Source organism: Galeopterus variegatus, unplaced genomic scaffold (genome assembly GCF_000696425.1).
Source record: "Galeopterus variegatus unplaced genomic scaffold, G_variegatus-3.0.2 Scaffold1421, whole genome shotgun sequence".
NCBI lineage: Eukaryota > Metazoa > Chordata > Mammalia > Dermoptera > Cynocephalidae > Galeopterus > Galeopterus variegatus.
In genome coordinates, this window is record NW_007727532.1 from 24020 (window position 1) to 30128 (window position 6109).

The following is a 6109-nucleotide window of genomic DNA, read 5'->3' on the forward strand; positions in this document are numbered from 1 at the left end:
CACGTGTGTGTGTGTGTGTGTGTGTGTACACTCTTTACAAGTGCAGCTGTAACTGAGAAGTGTCTTGCAGAGTGCTCGGCACAGGTAGTTTGAGCTCTTGGGACTTACTTTTGCAAGGGTCTTGTAACCTCATTGTATAAGCAGAGGGGGTTTTATAAAGACACCAATGTTTATTATATAGACACGTATATTCTACTTAGCTATTTTGTCTTTTATTGCCTCTCACCTTCTGTTTCATCTTGTCCTTTGTTTTCACGGGTATTTCCCTCTGGCTCTTCTCTTTTAAGGTTATTTCTTTGCATTTTTTCTAAATGATAAGCGATTTTTCTCTCTAGAAGTACTTTTTTCTAAAATATTGAAAAATATACTTAACAATTTTAATATCAACTTGCCACTGGAAATGCAAAACATATTTCAAATGTGATGGTATATTTGAAGTGAGCCTTCATTTCTGTCTTGAGATTTCTAAAGTCACAATGAGTACAAAGCTAGGAAGGTAGTAAGGGGTAAGTTTCCTTTTGGGGTCCAGAATAAAGAAGAATATATTTTAATAACTAGATCCAATTTAACTCACTGTCCACTTTCTAGAGACTGATTTCATTTCAGACCAGCTCTTAAAAGTACAGGTTGAGGCCAGACTGAGTCTCTCAATCAATAGCTATCCTCGTGAGTTTATGCCATTTCTGAAAATTCACACTTTAAAGTATAAAAAATGGCAAAAGCGTTTCCTCAAACAGCCCAAGTCATTGGTAAAATGACCTTCCGGTCAATTTCTTCTCTGATTTTCCAACATTGTTCTTCAACTCTTGCTTCTCTTTTTACTTCTTCTCCAATCTTTGTCAGAAGTAACACTTCTTTTGTTTTCCATTCCTAAGGAGCACAGTGTTACAGCAGTCAGCATGGGTTCTCTTTCATAATAGTTTCTATGGTATTTTGTCTATCTACCACCTATAAGCAAATTAGATCAAATCGACAGCCTAACAGAAATCAGGTCAACCATAATGAAAATCCTGCAATGGCTTTATTTTTTTTTCTCTTTCTCTTTTTTTTGGGGGGAGGGGGGAGGTTCTCTGTTGCATTGGCTTTAGAATGGGCTTATTTTACTGCCTTTTATTGGGAATGTATTGGTTGATGTAATAAAATGGCAAAAGCATAGAAATTGTTTTGCTATTCGAAGCTTAATTCAAGCAGAAGCCTGGCTCCAAAAATGGATCTAAAGGATGAGGGCAAAAGGGTTTTCTGTTCTGTACTCAGGGGGTGTACGATATGTAATCTGCTGCTCTTAGATGTATTTTGACAGAGAAACTAAACAAATAATAGCCTTGTCTGAATTTGGGGAAGTGAGAAGGCAGGCATGGTTATTTTCCACTTCAGCTCAATTCTAAACCCTTAAAGAGCAGATGAGGAGGGCTGGCCCAGTGGCGCACTCGGTAGAGTGCGCCGCTTGGGAGTGTGGTGGCGCTCCCGCCGAGGGTTCGGATCCCATATAGAGACCGGTCCGCTCACTGGTTGAGCGCGGTGCGGGCGCGAAACCGAGGGTTGTGATCCCATTGCCGGTTGCGGTACCGGTCACGAAAAAAGACAAAAAGGAAAAAAAAAAAAAAAGAGCAGATGAGGAGGGCTGGCCCAGTGGCGCACTCGGTAGAGTGCGCCGCTTGGGAGTGTGGTGGCGCTCCCGCCGAGGGTTCGGATCCCATATAGAGACCGGTCCGCTCACTGGTTGAGCGCGGTGCGGGCGCGAAACCGAGGGTTGTGATCCCATTGCCGGTTGCGGTACCGGTCACGAAAAAAGACAAAAAGGAAAAAAAAAAAAAAAGAGCAGATGAGGAGTGAGTGTAATGTAATGCATATATAATTTGTGCTATCAGTCTCACTGTTGTAAGTAAAAGCTTATATATTATAAGAGTGATAAAAGATTAATAGGGGGTTATTTTTTAGGTGTAAAATAACTTCAGGTAATATGGTAAGACTGCTAAAAATGTTCACAAATAAAGCACCCATACAATATTTCCCCCTAATATTTAAAATCTGGCATTTCTCACCTCTTTGATTTCTCTACAGAGATTAAGTTTTCTTCTTATGTGGTCTTGGTGTCATCTTTCTTCTTCCTTCAGCCGTAGTATGCTCCATTTTTCTGCTGTGTGTTCAACGTTGTCTAATTCCCTATTAATCATTTCTAAATATCTAAGTAAAAGTGCAAATATAAGTGAAGGTAAATTGGGTGTTTCCCTCATGATGACATTATCTGCTTTGCTGTTCTCAAACCACCTGCTTGGTTGTTTTTTATTTCTTGAACTACAGGAAATTGAGAGTTATTCAGGGACCCTTCCAGCTAGCCTGACCCAGCAACTCACCATATTGTATTCGCTTACCAGTCTCTGTTATACAAACTCTGTTATTGTGGCTGGGACAATGGCAAAATGTGGAACAGTGATTAAAGGCATTTTTCACAGAAACTATTCATCAGTAGATTGGGGAACAAGAGTTTCCAAAGATGGCTGAAATCAACTGAAGAGCTGACTTCAAAAAACCAGCAGATTTGAATTTCCTTTAAAAATAAGTAGGTACTGGCCTCCCTGTAATTCCCAAGTGCTGGAATGGCTTCTCATCTATAGAGAGGTGTGCAGACTCAGTCTGGAACTCTGGTGGATCGGTATGTACTCCAGCATATCATGCGATGAGTCCATGGGATTGTAACTGAATGGAAACATTGAATGTGTGGGGGTAATACCTGAATGAATGCACATGGTTGGGGAACGACACATGCTTACATTTGCATCAGATAAAGTTATAGCAACTCTCCTGTTTTGACCTTACAGTAATTTCCTTAAACTCCAGTTTGAAACACGTGCCAAAGACACCTTCTCTCTCCCTCTGCTACTATGGACTTGGGTTTCCCAAGATCAGGGATTTGTATTTTGGATTTCTTCTTCAAATATCAGTTTGGCTTACCTCTTGGGCTCCTAGTGGCTCCCATTTCTCAGGTAGAAACTCTCCTCACTAGCCTTGGTATCAAGGTTCCCAATCCCTGTACCTTCCTTTCTCTCCATGTTGGCGATTATATGGGGGGTTAAATAGTGTCTAGTACTTTTATTCATCCTGTTATTAATTCTTCTACTATTTTTACAACCTTTTGGGATCCACAATATGTCCATGAAATATGCATTAACTTTGATCATACCTTTGTCTTATAAACAGCTCTTGGTCCAGAGCTGTTTGCATACCTTCCTGTATTAGCCATTCTTGGAATTGGGCAGCATCATAACTTTCATAGGCTCTCTTGATTTCATACAATTTACTTAGTTGTTTTTCAATAATTTTCTGAAAGAAAAAAAAAAGAATTAAAGTTTTTAAATTTGCCAGAAATAAACCTGTCCTTTGATATGTCTTCCTATGTCTCAGGCTTAGTAAACATTCTGTTCTTTGCAAATGGCTAATTCTGTTAGCCTGCATTTAAGTCTAGTATGGCTCCATTCCAGAGAAATAAAAATTTTTCTCTGTAAATGAAAGGCAAATGTTTCATTTTATCTTTTATAGATCTCTTGTAAAGATCTTATTTGAACTTAATACTTCTAGGTCAGAATATTGTAAGAAAATATTCTGTGTAGGACCAAACCTTACATAAACATTTCCTACAGGTTCCAAATAAAACAAATTTAAGTATCTAACTTACTTGTTCTCTCATATAGTTTCTTTCAAAGTCTAATTTTAAACTGGTCAGATAATACCTGTACTTATTTAAGTCCTTCAAGGAACATATGACCTACAAAAACAGAAACCAAAAATATATGTACAAAGTTGTAACAATCATAACACTTTCCAGAGAGGAGAGTAATAAGAACGTTCATTTTAAGAACAATTTTGGGATCAAGTCTAATGACAACACATTTTGGTAACAATTTTGAAGGCAGTATTTCTTTATACAGTGGCTGTATCACCAGAAATTTCTATCCAAATAATATTATTTCATTAACATGGTTCATATCATAACCAGGAATTTACTGTTCCCAATCAATTTGTTATTATAACACCAATGTAAAATAATGATGTTTAACCCCCCAAAGAATTTATTCTATGCTGCTAGGTTCCCATTTTGTCTAATTTTCTCAGAGGACATAGAAAATATTCCTTGACAGGTATAAAATGCCAATATTACTTTTAGAGCCAGGGGAACAGCACTGCAATAAATCTGGGAGAAAAGAAATATATAAATAAATAAATGCGTGTGTGTGTTTACATACTCAAATCATTCGGTAATTATCTTTTGCTGTTATTATAGTAAAAAGGTCAAGTAGGAACAAGTAGTTTGATTTAGGAAAAACAGCCTCCTGACTTCTCTTGACCCAAATACTGAGTAATTCATTGACTTTTTTTTTATTAGGTATCTTTTGTTGCTCAACTAAAAGTTGACACGGGCTCCCAGTGAGGTACAGAAGCAAGCATCTATTAAGTCCCTAAGTTTTTTGCTGGTTAACAGGAAGTAGGCTTCAATTCACTTTATTATTGCTGGTGATGTAGCCGCCTTTCTTTAATCTCCTCAGGATATCTTTTCACTTATAGTATGTTTTTAAATGTGGATCATGTAGACTTTCATAGCTGGTTTCCAAAAGTTGGCAGTAAGGATCAGTCAGGTTAAAATCACAGGAAGGTTGATAAAGCTGCAAACAGATTCAAAAGTACTGCAAATGTAAAATGAAGTCACACTTTTAAGCATTAATTTGTTGAAATGATTAGGATGCTCATTGAAAATAAAACATGCAAGCAGGGGGCCGGCCCGTGGCTCACTCGGGAGAGTGCGGTGCTGATAACACCAAGGCCCCGGGTTCGGATCCCATATAGGGATGACCGGTTCGCTCACTGGCTGAGCATGGTGCTGACAACACCAAGCCAAGGGTTGCTCATTGAAAATAAAACATGCAAGCAGGGGGCCGGCCCGTGGCTCACTCGGGAGAGTGCGGTGCTGATAACACCAAGGCCCCGGGTTCGGATCCCATATATGGATGGCCGGTTTGCTCACTGGCTGAGCGTGGTGCTCACAACACGAAGTCAAGGGTTAAGATCCCCTTACCGGTCATCTTTAAAAAAAAACAAAACAAACAAACAAACAAAAAAAAAACATGCAAGCAGAATCTGAAGTGAGGAAACACAGACAATGGACTGATTTCGGTAATCCTAACTGCATTTCTCTTCTGGACTTATAGGCTGGAGGTGGCTTGTGGATCCCAATTTGTGAACCCTGAGTTCAGCCTGCCTGTAGCCTAACCTCAGTCCAATTCCTGAACACAGAGGTCGGGACTGACATTCAGAAGGGAGAGAAGAATGCATGCCAGGTCTTGGGAGCCAGATGGACAAAAGCCCAGAAGTAGGAATCCGCGTGGTATGTGTGTGTGGGCAGAAAAGACCCTGACCTGTTGGAGTTTAGGTTCTGGGTTAGAGAGGAAGCTGGATGGGCGGCTAAGGCACATCAATATTAAAGTGAGGTTCAGGGACTTAAACATTTAAACTCATTTAATGCCACTTAGTGTGTGAATCTGAAGTTGACACAAAGCAAAATCATAGCAAACTGTCTCAAGTTTAATAACAAGCTGAAAAGGGTAAAGAAAATCACTTAAGCACTATTAAAACTTAGTTTGCCTTTTCACTTATATTATACAGTATTGGTTCCTGGTACAATAGGCAGCTTAACCCCAAGAGGGAGATCCAGTAGGTGAGATGCTCCAACGTCTGGAATGGGTTATTTTTGTGAGCTCTGTCAGATGTAATTGGAAAGTTTGTCTTTTCTTCTAGGAACTGTTCATTTAGTTTAGACCAATCTGCTCACACTTCAGTGGACTAATTGACAATCAGGGTTCAAGGAATCCCCCCTGCCAACAACCCGGACGGCCTCTCCGCTTCCCCGGGTCACCAGCCCTACCTCTGTCCCCACTCAACGCTACTCCGGCCCAGTAGCTGCCAGAGCCACGGGCTGCCCAGCGCCAGGGAGCCGGAAGCCGAATAGTCAAGGACCCGCCCCGTCCCCGCCCCGCTGCCGAGATCTCCGCCCCGTGGGTCTGCCCGCCCACCCGCGACACCGACCAAGGCCCGGAGGGTCGGGGACCGCCCAGCGGCC

General features: G+C 40.7%; 1 pseudogene; it reads right to left on the reverse strand.

The window, feature by feature from the left end:
- Window positions 1-226: 226 nt before the first annotated feature.
- LOC103593813 overlaps window positions 227-6109 on the reverse strand; it is a 9316-nt pseudogene continuing 3433 nt past the window's right edge.